Source organism: Canis lupus, chromosome 21 (assembly GCF_048164855.1).
Source record: "Canis lupus baileyi chromosome 21, mCanLup2.hap1, whole genome shotgun sequence".
Lineage (NCBI taxonomy): Eukaryota > Metazoa > Chordata > Mammalia > Carnivora > Canidae > Canis > Canis lupus.
This window is the reverse complement of record NC_132858.1, coordinates 21,037,549-21,060,294: the sequence shown is the minus strand read 5'-3', so window position 1 is coordinate 21,060,294 and position 22,746 is coordinate 21,037,549. Positions and strand designations below refer to the sequence as shown.

Below are 22,746 nucleotides of genomic sequence, written 5' to 3'. Positions count from 1 at the left end.
GAAGGGCGAGAAAGCCCAGGAAATGGGAGGTCTCTCTTCTTGCCATGCCGGGTAATGGTGGTTGTCAGTGCAAGTTCTAGATCAGATCGCATAGGTTGGAATCATGGAGGACAGGGCAAAGGGCTTAGCCTCCCTGTCCCTCAGCTTCCTCACCTGAAAATGGGGTAATAAGGATGCTGACCTTAGGGGATTCTTGGGTAAAGCACTTAGAAGAATACTTGGCACATCCACAGACAGCGCTGGCTACTGTAGGCTGTTGTTGTCTGCGCTCTCACTCCTAGGCTCTGTGCACAGTGCCAGCCACCTGCTGGTGCGACTTGAATGGCCCCAGACATCCCCTTTCCTGGTCACAACCTTACTCCTCTCCTCTTCTCACTGGCTTTCGAGGTTCCCTAATTCCATGCTTTTAGGAGAGGGGCCCCTTTCCAGTGACTCTAGCTGACTCCTTGAGGGCATGGCTCAGTCTTTAATGGGAGTAGGACATCACAGAAGTACCTGGGCTTGGGGAAGAGAAACACTGGTCAGAGAATGAGTGGCTGGTGACACCACCGGAGCTAAGCCAGTGTTTGTTCTGTGGATCAGAACTTGGCATGCTATGCTCTCCTTTCTCCAGGACACACAAGGTGGGGATAGGAATTCATTACTCAAGCATTACTGGGGATTCCCCAAGTTTATCTCTCCCATTGCTTCTATTTGCATATGAGTGGTATGTTCCATTTGTCAAAGATATTTTGTTATATGATATTACTTGAGCTTCACAAGACTCTATGAGGTGCGAAGGCGGGTATTACATCATTCCGCTGGAGGTGATTGAGGCCTGGAGAGGTTAAGTATAGTCCAGGGTTACATAGGTAATTAACTGCAGAACCTAAACCGGAATTCAAGTCTCTTTCCACTCCGCTACTTGGGTTTCCAAAGATGGGAGTCCTTGCACTGTAATGACAACTTCCAATGCGACCACATGTTCCTTTGCACTTTGACCATGTTTATCCTGGAAAACTCAGTCTTAGAATAGGCAAGATGCCCTTGCTAAAGAGTTTGCTGCTTCCTTACATGCCAGCCTTTGCTTTGTAGGGAAAGAAACCATCAACTATTTTCATACTCGTATGCCTTTTGAGTCTAGAAGATAACATCACATGGAGGTTCAGAACACTGACTCTGGTGTAAGCAGTCTGGGTTCCAATCCTAGATCTGTCAGTTTGCTGTATCACTTTGGGCAACTTATTTAGCATCTCAGGTTTCTATTTCTTTCTCTCTAGAATGGAGATAGGAATAGTTCTACGTCATAGATTTGCTCAAAATTAAATACGATAGGGACTGTAAGAGAAGTGGGAACAAAATCAGGAGGGGATGGTGTCATGGAGGACAGTTGCAAGGAAGAAATAACCTCTTGATATGAGGTCACTGGAGAAGTTAACTGGGACTCTTTGTGCAGTGTTGGGGTACAGCTCTTATTAGGGGGGTAGGCTGGGGCCAACTGAAGAGGTAGGAACAGAAAGCATAGACAACTCTTTTTTTTAAAAAGAGTTTATTTATTTATTTGAGAGAGAATGAGAGAGAACACACAAGCAGGGGAAAGAGGTAGAGGGAAAGGGAGAAGCAGACTCCCCGCTGAGCAGGGAGCCTGATGTGGGACTTGATCCCAGGATCCTGGGATCATGACCTGAGCTGAAGCTGGACACTTAACCGACTGAGCCACCTAGGCGCCCTAGCAACTCTTTTAAACAATGTTGCTGGGAAGTAACTAAGCGATGGTTTGAGGGTAAGGGGTGGTGGTGTGATCAATACATGTATTTTTTTTATAATTATGATGAAAAAGACATGAGCATGTTTAAATACTGCTGTGGACACAGTTGGGAGGAAGGGGTTGAATTATAAAAGAGAAGGGATGACCAATAATAATGACCGATATTCCCTGAAGGGCAAGTGGGGACATGGGACCCAAAGCCCTGAAGGAAATCCTGGCCAGGACAGGAGGTGGGACATTCCCATGGAGTCCCAGCAGGGAAGGGAGGAGCAGGCTGGGTGCAGATGTCACATAAAAAGGTTACATAATGGAAGCTGAGAGAGAGGGAGAGTTCCCATATGCTGGCCTCCTTTTCTGTCTGAAATAGATCGAGTTGTCTGCTGAGAATGTGGGATCAGGTGGATAGGGCAGGTCTGAGATTGGAGGAGAGTGGGGCAAGTTAAATATCAGGTCAGAGACCAAGAGGATGAGTAAGCTAGTGGCTGGGTTGCTCTAACAGGACTCTCCCAAGTGCCATGCCTGAAACAAGAAAAAGGTTTCTTTCTCTCTCACACAGCAGTCCATGTGAAGGTCTGGAGCTGATAGGGAGCTCAGCAGAGTTGAGGGAAGCACCAGAGCCAGATCATGCAGGGCTTTGTCGGCCCTGGGAAGGACACTGGGTTTCATTCTGGGTGTGATTGAAGGTATCAGAAGGGATGCGTAAGGAGGCAGCAGGTGGATGTCATGAGGGCAGTTGGGGAGGGCACCAGGAACCCATGTCTTACTAATGTCTAGAAAACTAAAAAAGTCGGGAAATGCAATAGGGCAGGAGGTGCCTCCACCTTTGCCCCTTGAGTACAGGGGCGCTTTGGGCATTTGCCTTATATTCCTAACGTGTGGACCTGGTAACGGAGAAAGTGAGGAGAGAGCTTGACTTCCTTCTGTGTCCTTCCTGCTTCTTGGACTGTTAATGCCCAGGGTGCTTTACATTTTATGTGAGGTCATCTGCGTGTACACACACACATGCACACACACACACACACACATACACACACACACTGAGCACAGGCTTTGGAATCAGGTGGACTTGGATTTAAACCTCAGTGACTATATGTACACACCAGGTGTCTTTGGAGAGTGAATTAATTGGAGCCTGCCCTTCCTCCTCTGTGAAATGGTGATAGGAAGAGAATATCCTTCACAGAGGTGTTGTGAAGATCAGGTTGAAGAGGGCAAGTGAAGTTCCTGGCACGTACTAAGGCCTCAATAAAATCCCCCCTACTGTTATTATCAAGTGTAATCAGTAGTCGTTACCATCATCACCATTTTACCTTTTTGCAAGAAGTTTCTTCTATCTATGAAAATAAAATGCCCAAAGCAACTCAAAAGGTACATTTGCATTTCAAAAAAACGTCTCTGTTTGGAGCCAGTTTGTGTCTTCCTCTCCAGGCCTGACCAGGCAGCCTGGACTCTGGAGAGAAAGTTATGGGGTGACGCTTTTTGATGGGAAACCACCTGCTCACCGTTTTGTGTTCTCCCCAGAGAAATCTGTTGTCCTGGGCAGTCTTTTCTTTGGATGGCAATTTGGCTGCTAGGAACGAAGCCGGGCTGCTTTGTGTCTGAGCGCATGGTGGTTCCAGGGCTCGGCATGGGGACGGAACAGCTAGTCATTAGCAGGTGATGATGGGGCTTCCCGCTGGTGGCCCCTTCTCCTGCTCAACAACCACGTGGAGTGGTGCCGTCTGTTCCTGAGCACCTCCACTTGTGTGGACATGTGTGTGGTGTTCTCGGCAGACTCCCTCAAGCATCTGATCTCAGGCTTGTCTCTTGTTTTGAGAGGCCGTGTGTCACAGATGGAGACAGAATCATCCCTTGTCTTCCAAGAGTTCGGATGCTCTATTTCTCCCCGAGAAGGGTGTGAGCAGCTACAGGTGAGGAGTTCAGAGTCTTGGTGATTCATCCCTGCAGGGCGAGGGGACCGCTGGCCCGGGACGATGTCCAGTGTGGGAAGTAAGTATTCAGGTCTGTGGGTCGGACGTTCTCAGGTTTGAATCCCAGCTCCAGCCCCTAGGAGGTGTCTAAGTTGGGACAACTCTGAACCTCCGTTTTCTCTGTAAAATAAATGCCTAACACATAGTAAGGGCTCAGTAAACAGCAAGTCATTGAGAAGACCTGGGGTCTGGTCTTGCGTGGGCCATCAACTAGCTAAATAGCCTTGCCTGTGTTATTTAACCCTGCCATTCTGGTGGGCAGAGGGTGTGGGGAGCTCAGAAGTCCCCGTTAGCTCTGGGGTTCTATGATTCTACCAGCAGCTTCTAGTCTAGAAGTCCCTCCTGAATCATACCTCTCTACATCTCCAGCTGATCACTCCTGCAGTGTAGACACATGCTCCACTACATCCTGTCTTTAAAACATTCTTCCATTACCTTTTAGCATATGTCTTTCCCAATAAGCATCCTAAATGCTTTCTCTACTCCGTTCATGAGTAGGAAACAGAAAAGGGAAAACAGAAAAATGATGTGAAGGCTGGAAGCTGCACAGAAATCCTGCCTCTTCCTGGTCTTAGCCAAGGAGATGCTCTGGAATGACACCAGCTTTGTCACTCCTGTGTGCCTATCATGGTTCATTGTATCTGTCAGCATGACTGGGCCACGGTGCCCAGATATTTGGTCAAACATTATCCTGGATGTTTCTGGAGGGTATTTTGGATGAGATTTCCTTGAAATCAGAGGCCTTTGAGTAAAGCAGATTGCCTTCCATAATGTAGCTGGGCCTCATCTGATCAGTTGAAGGTCAAAATAGAACTGAAGACTGATCACTGCTGAGCAAGAGGGTCACCCCCGCATTGATAAAAGTAAGGCTAGCTTTAAGGTGCCCTCCCTTCTGTGGTCCCCTTGGGGCAATGGAGTAGACATTATGTGAATGCAGATAAAACGAAACCCCAGGAACACAGGAAAAGGATGCCGCCTCCTGTGCTTCCTCGACTAGAAGACACTCTGTTTGGTATCCAAGTGGGTACCTTCTGAGGAATTTGGCTTTGCTCTGGGATGATCTTTCTCTTTAATTCTAAACTATCAGGTCATACTTTCAAAAGGAAATTCTCTTTTGGCAAATCTCTAGGAACATGGAAAGATTTCCAGCCACGTATTTCTGCCTGGCTCGACATTCTTCAAAAAGCCCAACTTGGTTTGGGAATAGAGAAACTAGCTTTATCTCAGATCTGTGTTTTCAGCACAGAGACAAATAGAAAAACCACGTTCCTGGTGGCATCACTTCCCCGTAGTGACTTGTGATCTCCGGCCGGATTCCACAAGGGCACTGATGCGCATTTAGCGCAAGGCTGCTGTGTTCATGCAGGACATCACGGAGACATTCAGAAGAAGAGAAGAATAAGACATGGCAACCTGTTCTCGGGGAGTGAGGAGGGCTTCTCCCTTTGAAGAAGCTTCTACCCTCGCCGTATCCCAGCATTCACCCTAGGGCAGGGTGACCAGGTGGCCGTATAAGTTGTCATCCGTAATGGGACACCTGCAAAGATGAAAGTAGATGCTGTGAACAGCAGCATCAGGACAAGAGATACCAACTGAGCCATCTGGCCACCATGCTTAGTATTAAGAGCTTTCTAGGGATCCCTGGGTGGCGCAGCGGTTTGGCGCCTGCCTTTGGCCCAGGGCGCGATCCTGGAGACCCCGGATCGAATCCCACGTCAGGCTCCCGGTGCATGGAGCCTGCTTCTCCCTCTGCCTATGTCTCTGCCTCTCTCTCTCTCTCTCTCTCTCTATGTGACTATCATAAATAAATAAAATTAAAAAAAAAAAAAAAAAAGAGCTTTCTAGTCTTCATAAGACGTAATAGGCTAAGTGAACAAAGGCCTGATCTCTTTCTCTCTCACTTGTAAATATTTAGTCGTGTTGGTGGAAACCTGTCAAAAATGAGAATTTCCCCTAATTTAATCAATTAGAGAAGTGAAGGGGGGGTGGGAGTGGAATGACTAGGACTTGATCTAAGCATCGGTCACGCTGGTGTCACAGAGGGACAGACTGCAGCCACCGCCCCTCCTGACATGAGGCCACATGAGGCAATCTGGGTTGAGTCCATCGAATAGCAGCAAAACTGCGATAAATCTCTCGCCAGCACCTCCCCGAACCAGAACTGTGGGCTCAGGATGATGATGGGTGAGCTAAATGAGGAAAGAAACTATTTTGTGCTTGTGGCTTCTAGAAGCATGAGTCATTAGCAACCCCCCCCCCCGCCACCATCCCCTCCTGATGGGGACCAGGACCCTCCAAGAAGCTCAGGACACGGTTAACGAGTGGCTGAGCATCTCTCCCCCGATTTTGGTTGACCCTTTTCATAAGTGACATTTTGTTTCAAAGTCTTGTCCATCCATCAATCCTTGTCCATCCTTCTGTTACCTTCCCAAGTCAGCGGTGCCTCTTCCCGGCCCACCTGGCACCAGATGTGCTGTCAGCCTCCACCGTGTGTCCCGTGTCCTCCGAGTGGCAGAAAGCGAAATCTCCGGCGACGTTCACCTGGAAGCGCTTGGCCCTCAACAGCTGCAGCCCCTTGATTACCTTGCCCGCCTCGGCAGCTCCGTGCCGCCACCGTATCAATTGCTTGTCAATTCGGTTTAGCCATGACTTTGACTGACTGGGATTGAGGGGAGTGGAAGTGGGGTGTAAGCGAATGGTTAAAATTAATTGCTACATAAGAAAAAATTGAAAGATAATTATTCCTGCTTTCCTGTCAGTGCTCGAGGGTAGATGACCTCATTAACTTGCAGCTTGTACACAATTCAATTACTAGGAGATGGAAAATACATTTTTAATTACCTCGGTGGCCTGCGTACCATTCATCTCCATTTGCACGGCTCTTTTTTTTTTTTTTTTTTTTTAACTGTTGTGCTCTGAAGAAGTAGCACCATCTTAGGAAGGTTGTCATAGAAGCCTGTTCCTGGCTCCTGTTTGAGGGAGGATGGTAAATGTGTGAGATTAACCCCTCGATGCTGGGTGATTTGCAAGGCAACCCTTGCCGGGGTAACGTGTTCTGAATTAGCTTGCGAGGTCAGAAAATTCCCAGTTCCTAGTGAGAGAGAATTTCCAAGGATAAAATTGTCTATTTGGTTTGCAGTCCTTGAAAGGAGAAGTTAAAAACTGTGGAAAGCGTGGAAATCAGGAAGGTGGGCCAGTACCCAAATCTATATGGACCCCGAAAGAAAGTTCTAGTGCTATTTTGATGCCTGTTGTTTTAGTGATTGAATTAAACAATGACTTAACTATCTCACGTGTATTGCTTGGCATCTCCCACCACCCTCACCTCCACCACCCTCTTAAAAAATTCCAGGACAATGTAGAAAAGTACCTAAGCTCTGGATGGTTTTGCAGCAAAGTCAAGTATAAGTGTTGTCTGTGATTTCTCTCAGGGTCAGTTGTGTTCTGGAGAGTAGCTGTCACCCCCTTTGCATCTCAGTCTCCTGTCCACAAAGTGTCCTGGGCATGGGTTCCCGGATTTTCTGAAACAAAGTAGATGTAATCACCTCTGGATAAAATTGTACATGTGGAACCTGCTCCTGCTACACACAGGCACACAACCACTCATGGGTTGTTCTTCCCTCTTCTCTCCAAATATGGAACTTGAGGTGGTGAGTCTACATCATACTTGTACAGTGTCTTTAGTCCACACATTTGCAGATTTAAGAGCCATATCTGCAAAGGCAGCTTATTTATTTGTATGAACTCCATGGATGTTGTTAATTAATGTGATGGTCATGTGCCTTGTATAGGAGGAGTAACAAGTATATATAGCATATTTTGAAAAATGTGGATGACTTTTTCAATTGACTTGCTATTGAACCCATTTGGATATAGCATCAGAATGGAAACATTGCTCTTGAATCCTAAAGGAAATACCTAAATAACACAATGAGCCATGTGACTTCTGCCAATGCCAGGTTTGTAAGGAGATCCTTTCCTCTCTTCTCTGTCTGTTCAGGCATTCATACACGAACTCAAGAATATCGAACACTTGCTCAGCAAGGCCTGGACCAGAGACACCCTGGTTTCCATGTAGCTCAAGGTCCAGCAGAGAGGATTGGCATGTAAATCAGTAACAAACAATGTCACATAGTAAATGTGCTGATGAGATATTCACAAGTAACTAAGAAGAAAATGTGGTGACCTTCTCTCCAGGGGCTCAGGAAAGCTTACTGTTTTACCAGGCTTATTTTTTTTCTAGCTCATGGTCCAGAGGAGAATGTCTCTCTATTGAGTGACCTGTGGTTAGCTGTCGTAAAGAGGGCCCAGAGTTCACATGACTTTAAGACTGGGGCTTGTGTCTGCAGGAAGGGGAAGGTCTGAAATCTCACCTCCCTGGGGGTAATTGGGACTAAGGATCTTGTCTGTACAATTACGAGAATTTACCACTAAAGGAGTTGGGTAAGTTGTCCACAGTTCTACCCAGTGGTGTGCTTTACAGGTTTCACAAGTGACTGTCCAGGAAAACAGTTTATTATAAACTTCACTGACATAAAAGAGGAATAGCTCCCAACTTACAAATAATATTGACACAGGCAACATACTTTATTGTAAGTCTCATTATCACAGGAGTGCTCTCGTTGATTTTTGCAGACCTCATATCTGTGGCCAACTTGTGGTTGCAGTCTAACCACTGTGACAAAATCAGACCATAAATAAATGGGTGTTGCAATCTGGTTCAGCAAAGAAGTTATTCACATCACTGGTGAAGGAGCACAGTTCCAACATGAATGAGACAACAAAGACGTAGACCAGAACCTGACTCGCTCCTTCTGGTCAATGACATGAGCTACTTCTTTCTTGAGGTACATACTAGCTTTCAAATACTGGAGGAATATTTTCTCAGTTTATTTTTATTTTTTTGTGCTTTTCACAATAAAATGGCTACAAAGATGGCAAAGTTTAAGTGTGATCTATAGTAACATTTTCTTTATAACTTCCTTAAGTCTAGACAACAAAACAATAAATCAAGCCTGATTTCTAGTTTTTGCTGATTTTCATGGTGTAATCCTACCACTGTAGCTTGTTTCAAGCTACCCATGAGATGTCATGGAATGCAGAGGTGGAGAGTGATACGGAGTTTCATACCACTGGATAGTATTTCCACCCCACAGATATGAGTGCAGTTAGTAGAAAAGGTAGTAAATTAATTAAGTGAGGAGTTTGAGTGCTATGTTCATTACCTTTGTTGTTTGATATAATTTGCTTGATTGTCAGTTGCCCTCTATTACCTTATATTTGGTAACTTCCTGGAGGGAGGTTTTCATGCTAGACCCAGGATGTTTGGAAGACCTCTTTCAATGCATATGCATTTTCTATAAATATTAACAAACTGGATCTTTAGAAGGAAGAATTGCCTATGAAGACTCAAGAGTTTTGTGTCAGACAGACCAGAGTTTGAAACTCAGTTCTTACAGTTACCGGTCTTTTAGGGGTTGGGCTGGTGACTTGCATCTCTGGGTCTCTATTTCCTTGTCTGTAAAATGGAAGTAAAGGTATCTAACTCTCACAGTTGTTGGTGGGTTAAATGAGATCATTTGAGGATGCTCAGCACAGAGCCCTGCATGGAGACAATGCATAACAAGTGGCAGCTCTTACAACTGAAGAATTAGCCTATACACCCTAGGTATGAACTCCACGAAGATATTTTTTTCCCCACTGAATGAAATAGTGGTGATGGAATGGAACTCTACTTTCTGTTACCCAGCCTTGAATTCTGTGCCCTGGAACAAGCCAGGTCACAGAAATAAGACTCAGGGCTTGTAGCCAGGTGTATGCTTATTCTAGGTCTTGACCCTGGGTGGGAGGAACACTTAAAATTGATTTCTTGGTGTTTTTTTTTTTTATTTCAAAAGTAACAAATTTTTCCTATAGAAACTTTAGAAAATGTAGATAAGCCTGAATCACCAGTAATTCCACACTCATCAATCATCAGTAACCTCCATGAACACTTCGGTGTTTTTCTTCATACATTAAATTTTTTTCTTTTGTAAGAATTGAATAATACCATAACACTACTTCACGATTTAATTTCTCTTACTGAACAGCATCACAAACATCGTTCATGCTAGTAAGTATTTTTCCTTCAACGCTAACTGTAGTAACTATACTGCGTGTGTGGGTAGGAGATACCTTCATATATTGACCACACACCCTGCTATTGGACATTTGTGCCATTGAAATATTTTCTGCAATCAGAAGTCTCTTCTGAAGGAGAATTTTCCTGGAAAAAAAGAATGCACATTTTAAATTATATATTAAAAATAAAAACCTCCATTCACTTTGAGGCTCTCCTGGCCTTGTCTTCTGTAGAGAAGGTAGTGTTCACACCTGGCTCATGAGAAAGAATGAAGACTCAGTGAGGCCAGGAGCTACAAACCTTGCTCTAGCTTCTGTTCATCCTCCTCAGCTTTTCCTTTTCAGGATTCTAGCTTCCTAAAGGATGTGACAAAGGGAACAAAGATTCCCAGAGCTTTGATCGCCGGCCTGGGTGGGTGGGTGGGTGGGGTGGCATGGTTCCTCATCCCTAAAATGCCTCTGCTGTCTCCAGGTGTTCCTTTCCGTGCTCATGACATGTGGACTGCTTTTTATCCTCTTAACACACCTTCCCCTTCACAACTTCCTCCTTTCCTCCTGGGTACAAAGAAATTCTCTGACCCTCTCTAACCTGCGTCTGCAGCAAAATCTTCCCCTGTTGCACGCAGTTAGGGACATTTGTCTGCTCCTACACTCCCCTTTGCCACACTTGCCTTGCACTGTGGCTGTGGCTGAGTGGTGGTGCAGTACTTCTCTACCAGAAGGTGGAAGGTGTGACATCATTGTTATTGGGAGTAGTTATAACTGTAGTTTAGCTGAGGTTAAAAGTGACATTAAGTATACCTTTTTGGACTAGCATACTACTTTTCAGAATTTATCTTAAGGAAATGATCATTTTTCTAAGCTGTAATTTCAAAGCTTTTCATTGTGTTTACTAAAAAATGTGAAATAATTGAAATATCCATCAGTAGGGGAATGACTAAATAAATTTTTGTGTTCGAATACTATGCTGCCATTACAAATTATAATATAAATTTATATTCTTTACATAGGGAGATTATGTAATTTATGGAATGATAAGAACAGGTTACAAAACAGCATGCTATGGCATGATTCCTTATCTGTTTAAAATGTGTTTATGTATGTGTGTATATGCATGTGTATGAGCATGCATGTGTACACATAGTAAAAATTCTGGAAGTATATACACAAAAAAATTAATAGTTTTGGAAGATACACTTTATTTTCTTTTTAGATTTATTTATTTCTGGGAGGGAGGGGCAGAGGGGGAGAGAGAGAGAGAGAGAGAGAGAGAGAGAAACATAGACAGACTCCATGCTCAACCCAGAGCCTGCGAGGGGGCCTGATGCCACGACCAGGAGATCACCACCTCAGCCGAAACCAAGAGTCAGTCCCGGGATCGAGTCCCACATCAGGGTTCCTGCATGGAGCCTGCTTCTCCCTCTGCCTGTGTCTCTGCCTCTCTCTCTCTCTCTCTCTCTCTCTCTCTCGCTCTTTCAATCTATGTCTCTCATGAATAAATAAAGTCTTTAAAAAAGTAAAAATAAATAAAAATAAATAAAGATGATGAAGACTGATGTTAGAATAAAATTATTTCACAAAATATGAAACTAGAAAAAGCATTTCTAAAATCAGTGTATGGTTTTCTTATACATGTGATTATGTGTGTGTGTGTGTGTGTGTGTGTGTGTGTGTGTGTGTGTGAATGTTGTAAGTAGACACTGGGCTATTTCATCTATATCCCGAAAAGGTTCCCCCCGGTTTTCTCATAGAAAAATGGGAGATTGGCATTTAGGGAGTTGCTTTATATTCAGACAATATGACATCTCCTGTGTTCAGCATATACCTGTGTCTGCTCCCTGTGTTACGTTCAACTAGTGATACTCTAATCAGTAATAACAACAGTTGCCAACTTTGCACACCAAGGCTCTCTGTTAGTTTGCTGCCATAGTGGCTTAAATGACAGAAGTGTATTGTGTCACAGTTCTGGAGGCTAAGGGTCTGAGATCAAGGTGTTGGCAGGGTTGGCTCCTTCTGAAAGCTGTGAGGGGGAATCTGTTCCTGCCTCTCCCCCAGTGTCTGGAGGTTTGCTTGTCATCTCTGGTGCTCCTTGGCTTGTAATAGCATCACCTCTATTGGTGGCTTCATCTTCACACTACATTCTCCCTGTGGGCCTGTCTCCAAATTTCTCCTTTATGGAAGGATACCAGTCATACTGGAGTAGAGCCCACTGATGACCTCATTTGCACTAGAGTAGATAACCTTTCTCCAAGTAAAGTTACAATCTGAGGTCCTGGGGGTTAGGATGTCAACATATGAATTGGGGTGGGGTGGGGGACACGGTTCAGCCCAGAGCAGCGGGGGTATTAGTGCTCTTCTACAGATGAGGAAATGCAGACTTGATGTTGCAGTAAGGAAGTGGTGCAGCCAGGGATTGAACCCAGCTTCGTTGGGAACCAGCCCCTTTGACTGCTTTGCCCAGCCATGCAGACTTCCCGGTCTGTGTGCACTCACAGATACTGCCTGGTGGAAATTCTCGCAGCAGCCATGGGGGCTGTGAGGTTTTACCTGAAGTTGATGCTACAATGAAACGCCTTCATCCTGATGGCTTTCTGTCCAGTTGTGAACCAGAGTACAAGTAGATAAGCTTTCATGTTTGTATAACTAGTCTTCACCCTTAGGAGATCTGGTCGCTAGGACTTGAAGTTGTGGTTCTTTCTTTTGTTCATTTACTGTTTAGTAGGCACCTGCGGTTAGGTGGGTAATGCTGAGAAAAATATAAAACGACAGAACCCTGGCCCTCATCCATTCCTGTTGCTAGTCTGAGGGGTGCATAATCAAATTAAACTTTAAAATGCGAAGCCCACATGTGAGAATCAGTTTGGCTTGGAAACTGTGGCCGAACTTTTGATTTTTAATTAGTTTCTGAGAAATAAACCTATTCCACTCTCAGCGCTTTAGAGCTTCCTCTGGCATGCTAGTGCTTCTTTGAAGAACAGAGGGTTTGGGGAGGTAATCGTGGGACCTTTCAAGATTCTGGAAGAGCTAGCAGGTGTTTTTACTAGTTTTAAGGTGGGAGGGATGAGAGTCATTAATTGAACCATGTGTCCACCTCTGTTCCAAGAGCCTGATACACATGGTCTCATTTTATTTAATTCTTGCAACAGCTGCTGTCCTTGGTGCTAATTTCTCCACCTTATAGGTGAAGAAACTGAGTTTGAATGAAATGAGAGTAGAGAATGGGCATTATTCTAGTGATTTCTGGAGAATGGAGTGTTTCCCAAGCACCCTCACCCTGCAGGCAATGAGTGTGCGGTGGCCGATGACATGGGCACGGTTCTGCCCTTCAGGACTGTGCAGGCTCAGGTCACTGGCAAAACTGAGGGTGGAGTCTGGCTCTGCTGTTCTCCAAAGCCGTGTGTATGACTAACACAAAGGGAGAAATGCCATTCAAGTTAGAAAGAAGGTAAGTAGGACCAAACCCTGTGAAGCCCACAGATTGGATAAAAGATTGTCACACCAGCCAGGATGGCATTAGCTTGCTCATGATCTCTGCCAACACCGTGGAGCTGCAATCTGACCCCGCCGTAATGCTATCAGTGGGGTCCGAAAACCCCACCACATAAGATGTAGGGTCACACTATTGTTTATTGAGAGGTGAATGGAATTGCTGGGGTGAATTTGCTGCCAATTGTTGATTGCCTTATATCCAAATTAGCATTATCCTGGGGCTTGAGACCACAGGGTTTTACTGTAATTTATCTAAAATCATAAACACTTCTCAGAGGAATATCATCTAGCCAAACATTGTTTCTAACAATATGTCATTGTTGTAAGTGTATTCCCCAAATCTTGTTTCTCTTTAATTTTCTTATGGACCCAGTCCAGAGTCTCTTAATGTCAGTTCTACTGACATTTTAGGCATGATAATTCTTTTTGTGGAGAGGTTGTGGTCTTGTGTATTGTAGGGCATTGATCATATCCCTGGCCTCTACCCTCTATATGCCATTAGCACATCCCCACAGTTGTGACAACCAAAAAGGTCTCCAGACAATGCCAAATGTCCCCTGGATGGGGGAGGGGAGGGCAAATCACTCCCTAGAGCTGAAGGTTGAGAACTCCTTCTCTAGCCCTATGGTTCTGTGCATTATCAGAAGTCTAGCCAACCATCAAATGTTTACTGGTGACATACTAGAAAGCACTAGGCCCACAGAATGATTGGAGTCACGTTGGGGAGACAGGACTTGGATTTGTGGGCAGAGGAGGAAACTGGAGATCAGAAGGGTCACAGGTGGTGAGCCACACCTGCTGAGGGTGGCATCAGGAAGACAGTGAGTGTGGCTGGGCCTGAAGGATACAGGCATAGGGAAAAGAAGAGTATGAGCAGGGACACCCATGGTCTGTTTGGGCCCCAGGAGTGTTATGCGTAAAGCAAAAGTAGAAGAGGAAGCAGGACAGGAAGTTGGGGTTGGAGAGCCTTGAATGGCTACACAGAGTCTTAGGCACTCTCTCAGAAAACAGGGGCTTCTTGCCAGGGTGTGGGGTCTATAGGTGGGTGAAGATCCCATGGATTCACTGTTGTTCTGTCCAAGGTCTTGTCCGCAGTACCTGGAGCTTGAGATCTTTGCTTCTGCCCTCTGTCAGCAACAGAGATGCTGCCCCATGCACTCTCTGCATCTTTTTCAGTGTTTTCTAATTCTGAGTCCTCTATCCCATTGACTTTCTTCTCTCTAAAGTTTTCTGTTCACCTCCTGGAGGGAGACTGAGCCTGATTGGCTTCACTAGTTCTCTAGTTACCATTATCCCTACTGAGCAAAGTTTTTGTGCTGGCCTCATCGTGGATCAGGGGAAGCCTATAGTTGGACTGTTTTGGGGTCAGGAACCCACCTGTGGTCCAATTAGGGGCTCTGCCTTGGGCTGCTTCCCGCAGTAAGGGGTGTGAAGATGGTACCATGGTCAACTGTCTGAAATTCTAACTCTGTAGACAGTGGGCAGGGTTCCTAGGGTTATGAAAGACTGAGTGCTGACTCCAAAGGCTCCATGTTGAAGGGAGATCATACTCTGGGTAAGCCCTGGCTGGGTTTAAGCCACTGCCTGTTTACTTACTAGCAAGTTACTTCAGGCAGATTTAAATATGCCCTAAGTCCCAATTTCAAGACTAAGGTTGATAATAATAGCACATACATCTCTAGAGGGTGGGAACTTTGTCCTTTTTTGCTGTTGGATCCCCAGCAACTAGCACGGTGCCTGGCACATAGCAGGTCCTTAGTACCTCAGTATCTTTATTAGATAAGATTAGCTACCACGTATTAAGCACTAACAACATCCCAAAGGGCCGTTACCTGTCCCAACTCATTAATCCTCACAAGGATGGTCAGAGGTAGATCCTGTTACTATCCCATTTTTGTAAACAAGGAAACTGAGAACCAGAAAGATTAAGTCACATAGTGGAGATACCCGCAGGTAATCCAGGCACCCTGGCTACAGAGTCCAAGCTCTTAGCTGCTATACCGTGTTCCCAAATGAGTAATTGATATACTGTATGAGAAGAGTCAACGCTTGATAAATGGCAACCTCTTAAAAAAACAAACTTCCCATTAAAAAGTAGTTTCTAAAATCAACGAGAAAGAAAGAATAGTGTACCTCCATACTAGATATTACACAAATGCTTGTTAGCTGATTGGTCTCCATCCCTGTCGGGAAAGTTGGTCTAGTTAAAAATAAGAGTCGGTGTTGATATAGTGTTTACTATGTCCTAAGCACCTTATATATACTAACTCAGTCAGTTCTTCCAAAGATCCAATGAGGTAGGTGTTTATTCGGCTCTCCACTTGTAGGAGGAAAAAAGTGAGGCAGAGAGATTAAGGCATCGTGCAGTGTCACCAAGGAGTAAGTGATGAAGCTGGGATTTGAACTCAGGCGGTCTGGCTCTTAACCATTAGGCTCCAGGAGAGTTCCCCTCCCCCGGGCAAGTTCCCTCTGTGGACCCATCATGATTACACATCTAACAGTCATGTGCAACAATATTAAGAGTTTTCAGAGAATCTTTGTTTCTCCAAACAAGCTGATAGAATTTTACAGCCTAGAGGTGTGATTCAGAGCCGTGGCATGAGAACATCTCTGTGGGCTTCAGAAATTGTATGCAACCTCTGCTTCATTCTGCACGCATGTTTGAAGAACATTGTTTTTCCTTACATTATTCTGTGGCTTTTCATGTCTGGATGGTCACCTGTGTTGTCTCAAATATACTGTGAGCTCTTTAAGAGCCATTTTCTCATCCTGAGCTGCTGCTTAACATGATCTTGACTGTGGTGCTTTTCAAACCCACGTGAACCTATTTAAACCCAACTCATAACTTCGATTCATTTGCTTCATTTGCGGTTAATGGAAATACACTGAGCATCTGTTGTGCTCAAGGCGACATGGAGGATTAGAGGTGGATGAGGCAGGATTCTTGCCCCTGAGAGCTTGCAGGCTAGCAGGCCAGTCTGCCATGAAAGCAATCAAATGTAATAATAGGCAGAATGAAAGGAGTGCTCTGTTAACATATAAACTGTGTGTTGCAGAAATGCTTTGAATGGAGGGATTGATTTTACCTGGAAAGAAGGGGATATTTTATCTGGATTGAAAGGAACAGTGATCATTCTGTTGGGAAGGAGGGCGACGTCCTCGTAATACAGGTGCTCAGAAATGAGATGACAAAACTAAGGTGGGACTAAATCATTAGAGTATCTTAAATGGCAAGTGAAGGAGTTTGGGCCTTATTCTGTAGGCAGTGGGGAGCCGCTGAAGGATCTTGAGCAGGAGAGTGACATAATCACCTTGTCAGCTCCAAGGAGGTCACTTCCATAGGTCAGGTGTGGGATGATGCAGTCCTCCTGAGGGCAGTGGAAGTGGACATGCAAAGGAGAGATGGCAAGGAATACGTGACTGTGGTGGTGAGAATGACATAAGCCAGTTATGATCAGCTGTCAGAGGTGAGGACAGAGGAGGTGAAGATGCGGAGCTTGGTTTCCATCCAGATGAGCTTGTGGTGACAGAGGAACAATGGAGTGTCCCTACCTAAGACAGAAGCCATATTGGTGCTGGAGACCCAAAGATGAATTCACACCATGCTCTAGACTCAACAGTCTCCCGGGGGGAGGCAAAAATGAGTGACTTACTCAGCCTGGAGTGGGCAGCGTGTAGTTCAACAGTCTTCATCCCAGAGAGGGTGGTGGTGAACTGGATTTTGAAGAACAAGGAGTGTGAGCAATGGACTTAAAGCAGGGGTTCCCCCACAAACAGGTGTGTAGGTGTCGGTGGGGCACAATGCAAGAGTAGGGATGGGATAGGGGTTGTCAAAGATGAGGATGAGGATGGAAAGTCTCACGTGAGCCAGCTTGTGGTGTTGTGGCAGAGGAGAGTGGGAGGGACACAATCACACTGTGTGGGCAGGCAGGGTGGAGGAAAGATGGGGGCCTTTGCAGGAGCCCGGACAGAAGGTGTTGATGTCTGGCCTTCTGGTGCTGGGCATAGAGAAGAGGCCATAAAGCGGCTATTGAGGACATGGCCTTTATCATACTTGGTGATGGTAGATGCCAAGGAAGAAGGATACTGGGGAGATGGTGGGTGTCTGGCCCAAACCTCACCTGGTTGTAGGGTCTGCCTCCACGTCGCCAGTCTGCCATGTTCCCCTTCAGGAGGGGGAACGTCTCACAGAGCTCACCGATAAGACCAGTGATGATCCTGCCCAGCGTCCGTTGCAGAACAGGGTACTGCCCCCCAAATGTGCTACCTTAGCAAAAGCAGCCTTGGTGGACTGCAGGGGACAAGGGGTTTCATTGTCATTTCACGAATCAAAATTGCAGTTTCAGGGAGGCTAGCTTATAGCCTGTGGTTGATTAAGGAGTCAGAGATAGCTTCCGTAGCAAAATGAGGGCAGCCGTTCAGGACTGGTGCTATCTGGCCCCTCACAAAGCCACAAGAGGGGTTTGACAAGAGGATCCTATTGGAAGGAAAAAAAAAAAATGAAACAAGGGTGGGGGGAGTTGTCAAAATCAGAAACAAAAAACTCAGGCACAACTCCAAGCCTGGCAGTGGAGTTGCCAGGAGGCCAGGTGCTGCTGCTGGAAGCCATGCTCTCCACTTGGCTTCGCCCTCTGTCGTGGCGGCTGTCCTGTGCTTGGCCCCGTAGGGCCCAGTCTCCCCACTGCTGGGGTCTGCAGCCATAAGCACGGAGGGCCTTGCTGAGGTGGTCTCAGAGAGTGAGAGAGGTGTCGGAAGGTCCTGTGAATGGGACACCTGGGTGGCCCAGCGGTTTAGTGCTGCCTTCAGCCCAGGGCCTGATCCTGGAGACTCCGGATCGAGTCCCACGTGGGGTTCCCTGCATGGAGCCTGCTTCTCCCTCTGCCTGCGTCTCTGCCTCTCTCTCTCTCTCTCTCTCTCTCTCTCTCTCTCTCTCTCTCCCTGTGTCTCTCATGAATAAATAAATAAAAATCTTAAAAAAAAAAAAAAAAAGGCCTGTGAAAAAGCTCTCTGAGGGCTCAAGGGGAGGAGTGGCAACACACCTGGTCTCTGTAGTTTGCGCGATGTGTCCCTTCCTGGTTTCCAAGAGTGTCCGGGGAGAGGCAGAGGCCTGCTCCTGCCCGAATCCGCACATCCTTCCCGGGGCAGGATCATGTGCCGGGTCCATAATGACTCGGTAGGGGCAGCTTCAACGCTAAACCAGAATTTAGCACCAGGCTTTGTAAGAACGTCGGGGACAAGCCTCGTGGTGAGGCTGAGGAAAAGCCTTGTTGGTTGGGCCTTTCTGGCCGAGCCCCAGCTGACTCTCCACTGCGAGTCTCTGGAGCCTCTTCACGGACACCCTCTATGTCCTGTTGTGAGTTCGGAGCCATTGTCTTCTGGAATCAGAGCACAGGGCTGGGTCTGCTTCCAGGTTGCCATTTCTCACGGGTTCTTGAAGCTGCCGTGGGTTCTGTTTTGTGTCTGTGAGGAGCCGTGAGGGAGAAATGTGGATCTCTTCCCAACCACTCATCCCTCAGCAACACAAAGGTGCCTCTTGAAAGGAGCTTCTGTCCTCAACTATGGGCCACCATTCCCTGTCAATAGACTTCTGTTTAGCCACGTTTCTCTGCGGTTATTTCTTCCAGCCGTGGGGACTAATTGTCATTTCCATCTGGTGATTTTTAACCTACGTCTGTAGAGTTGGATAGGAATGAACTGACGGTGGACCCAGTCATTCAGCTGACATTTACTGAGTACCTACTGGCTGCTGAGCCCCGCAGGCCATGGGAAGCACATGGCATCATGAGAGGCTGCCGCTGGTTTACAAGACAGTACGACTTTGTGCCCAGGACCAGGTGAATTTTGGTTGGATCATTACTTCATAATCTTTGAATCATCCTACAAGGCCAACGGTAGGTTATTAGCTTCTCTAAGCCTCATATCTTCATTTATAAAATATACTTGTACCCACCTCCTAGGACTACTGTAGGGTCCCGTGTGATGGCTCATATGAGGCACCGATTAGCACAGTGTCCCGACGTAGTAAGGACTCGACAGGTGGCAGCTATTATGATGAGAGGCTACCTGCACGTATTAGGGGAATGCCAGCGACCAGGCCCTAACCGAGCTTTACCGGGAGGAGGGGACACTGGACCCAGATAAGTCAGGCAACAACAGGGAGGAGCCTGAAATCTTCAGTTCGGGGAAGCATGTGGTTAAAAGGTCACCTTGGGAGCCTTGTCCAGCATCAGTGTTAGGCTCAGTGACCGGTTCCTCGAAGGGCATGATTAAATGTTCCCCCAAGGGTCTCGGGAGTTACGCTTTGCCTTCTGGGGGCTACAGAGCTTGGAAATAATGAAAAGACTAAAGCCCCACAAAAGCAAGAAGCGTGGTGATGGTATTCTGGTTTGTAATTTGCATTAGACGTAATTACATTTCCTAAACATAAAAGGAAATATTTGTGATCTGCAGAGAGGAAGCTCTAACAGACAAAGGCAGGTCTCTCTGGGTTCCCTGACCCATTAAGTGACAATCACGGTACCCGTGTTAAACATCTTCTAAGTGAAACAACTTGCCATAGCTCCGTGCGGCTAATGCCGGCAATAATGGCATTTCCTCCCTCGGTTGCGTAAATGTCAGCATTTATGATTTTAAATAATAGCACATGAGACCCCGGCCCTGATGTATTTGCCGGCTTTCTTTGCCACCCCAATTTAGAATTTCAAGTTCTTTTCCTCCTTTATTTTTTCCCCCGACTAACTGTTGTCCCACAGTGGCAGCGAGTGGTAAGGATGCCTGTGCAGAGAATCCAAAATATGGGGCTTAAACAAGAATGTCATTTTTTTTTCATACAAAAATGGATTTAGAAAAGCTTGTTAGAACTTCAACCCCCGTGGCAGCAAGTAGGAGGAGGGCAGGAAGGACAGATGCTGAGCAGAACTTCCAGGGGAGTCCGCTTCCTCGAAGAGTTTTCTGGGAGCCCCAGACAGCATTGCCGTATCCATCCCTTTGGGCATCACTTGGTCTCAAGGCCACAGCATCTGCAAGGGAGGCTGGGAAAGGCAGTCATTTAGCTGAGTGAGCGTCACCCGGGGTAACGATGGGGTTCTGTTACCATAGAGGCGAAGAGCGGGTGCTGTATAGCAATCATTTTAGCCAAGGAAGGTAATGGTTTTGTAAAATCCAGGATCATATTTGTAATAAAGGGTAGGAATAGCTGTAAAGCTGCATGATTGGCTTTTAAAAAAATAATTAAAAATGACTCCTGTTGTCTTTTTCCTTTTACAAAAGCAACACAATTTTATTGTTAGAAAATTTAAAATTGTGGATTAATGAAAAAAAAAATGACAATGGAAAGCCACCATGACTCCATCACAGAGCAATAACTGCCGTGAACGCCTTGGTAGCTGTCCTTCCAGAACTTTTTTTCATATATTCACATACATATATTTTCAGAGAAAATGGGATGATCCTATAGAAACATTTATTCTATGCTTTTTTGATTTAATAAGATAGGATATATGTTTTTTCTGTCGATAAATATTAAGAGACTTTAGACTGCTGGTATTTTATTGAACAGACGCCATAATTTCACTAACTAATCAATCTATTATTGAGCATGTTTCCAGCTTTTCACTAAAAAATGCTGTAATAAATGTCTATATAGAGCACATCCATGATGATTTATTTGGCATAAATTCCTAAATAAACTGAGAATCCTGAGAATGCACACGTTTAAAGACTTAAGCGAGTATGCCAAACTGCCCCCTGAAAGCCTGTCCCCATCAGTGCTGAGGGGTGCCCTTCGGGGTGGTCAGTTCAGATGCCCAGGGGAGCCACCTTGCCTTTGCACATCCGATGGAGAGCTGACTCCTTTCCCTTGGTGGCTTTGTAACTGCTTTAGCAGCACCCTGTTGGGTTATCCGATGGCTCTGCAGTGTGCCTATGCTTATTCTGTAGAACAGTGCAGTGGAGCCGGGCAGGGGGATCAGAGTGTGAGCCCCCAAAGCTTGTGGCAGGATAGGATCGGCCTCTTCTGTCAAAATCTTCGACTGATTTTGTGGAAGCGAAGCACCCAACAAAATGCACCCAACCGGGAGACTGAAGCCAGAGAATTGGGTGTGTGCCTCTGAGCAGCTTTTGCTCACACTCCCTTCATCCAATAGTGCAAAACTTTCCCTGTGAACATATGTGGCTTGAAATGTTTGCCTCTTCTGAAACCTGTGGAAAAACAGGGAGCTCACGTGGTTAATGAAGAGGGAGAGTTAGGAGGAGGGGAAGCAGGCCAGAGTCACTGAGGCGTGGAGACACCACGCTCCTCCAAGGACAGGCCTGGTGCAGCCTGGTGCCGGCCTGGGAGCACACCCCGAGGCTCCTCCCTCCTGCCCTGCTGGCCTGCCCCTCCCCGAACCACACACACACACACACACACACACACACACACGCGCACACACACACACACACACACAGTTCCCAGATCCCAGTTTCTCCTGTACAGAAGTCTCAGTCCTGTCTCCTGCGCTCCAGCCAACCCAGTGTCTGTCTGCGTCACCCTGACCCCAGCCCGTCAAAGTAGCCCAACAGCTGCCGGTCCGCTCATTTCACTAAAGCACTGGGCTTTAGCAAACCCTTTGGACCTCGGGCCTTCCATGGCTCCAAGAAACAAGGCCAGCTGGGTCAAAGTAGGAGGAACGAGGCTGTGCTCTTGAGTCGTCTCAACCACTAGCTTTTTCTCCATCTGCTTCCTTGTATCTCTCCTTTTTGCCTGCCAGGCTTCTTCCTTTTTTTTTTTTTTTTTTGTAAAGATTTTATTTATTTCGTGAGAGAGAATTAGGGGGTGGGAGAGGGAGAGAGAATCTCAAGCAGATTCCCTGCTGAGCACAGAGCCAGGTGGGGGGCTCAACCTCATGACCCTGAGATCATGACCTGAGCTGAAATCAAGTGTCAGATGCTCAACCGACTGAGCACCTGCCAGAGGCTTCTTTGGTGAGAGAAAAGGGATAAGGGGGAGGAGGCAGACAGATAGATTGACAGTGGATGAGTCGATCAGACAGTGAAAGGTCTCCCTACAACAGCAAGCAGAGAGGAGGACTGCTTTCCCAGCCCATGAGAAGCACCGAGAAGCAGAGCCCTGCGGCCCTGTATCCTGGGAGCTCTGAGTCTGTGGTTGAGGATTACCTAGTGATTTCATTCCACGGGCCCTAATAAGTGCCAGGCACTGGTAACCACAGGAGACTTAAAAAGAAGAAGAAAAAGCCATCGCAACGCTCACCCAGTCATGGAGGAGCTCCCAGTGTGGCAGGTGGGAGGTGGGAGCCGACCTACATATTGGCAGGGAGCTGTGGTGGGTATGCAAGGGGTGTGGGCAGAGGTGCGGCCAGGAGGAGGTGACCTGCTGGTGGGTGGGAACCTTACAGAAGAGGTGATGAGCTGCATCTTGAA

The 22,746-nt window shown here is 46.3% G+C and overlaps 1 protein-coding gene and 1 long non-coding RNA gene across 3 annotated transcripts in view; one reads left to right on the top strand and one right to left on the bottom strand.

Moving 5' to 3' along the window:
* Positions 1-22,746, top strand: part of LOC140612843 (uncharacterized) — a 172,265-nt gene that overhangs the window by 101,980 nt on the left and 47,539 nt on the right. The gene's annotated exons all lie outside the window — the stretch shown is intronic.
* LOC140613474 (uncharacterized) lies at positions 15,812-20,360 on the bottom strand. The gene is made up of 3 exons (XR_012014486.1): positions 18,366-20,360; positions 17,448-17,803; positions 15,812-17,040 (listed from the first exon to the last, which is right to left on the bottom strand). It is a non-coding gene; the product is annotated as an uncharacterized lncRNA (long non-coding RNA).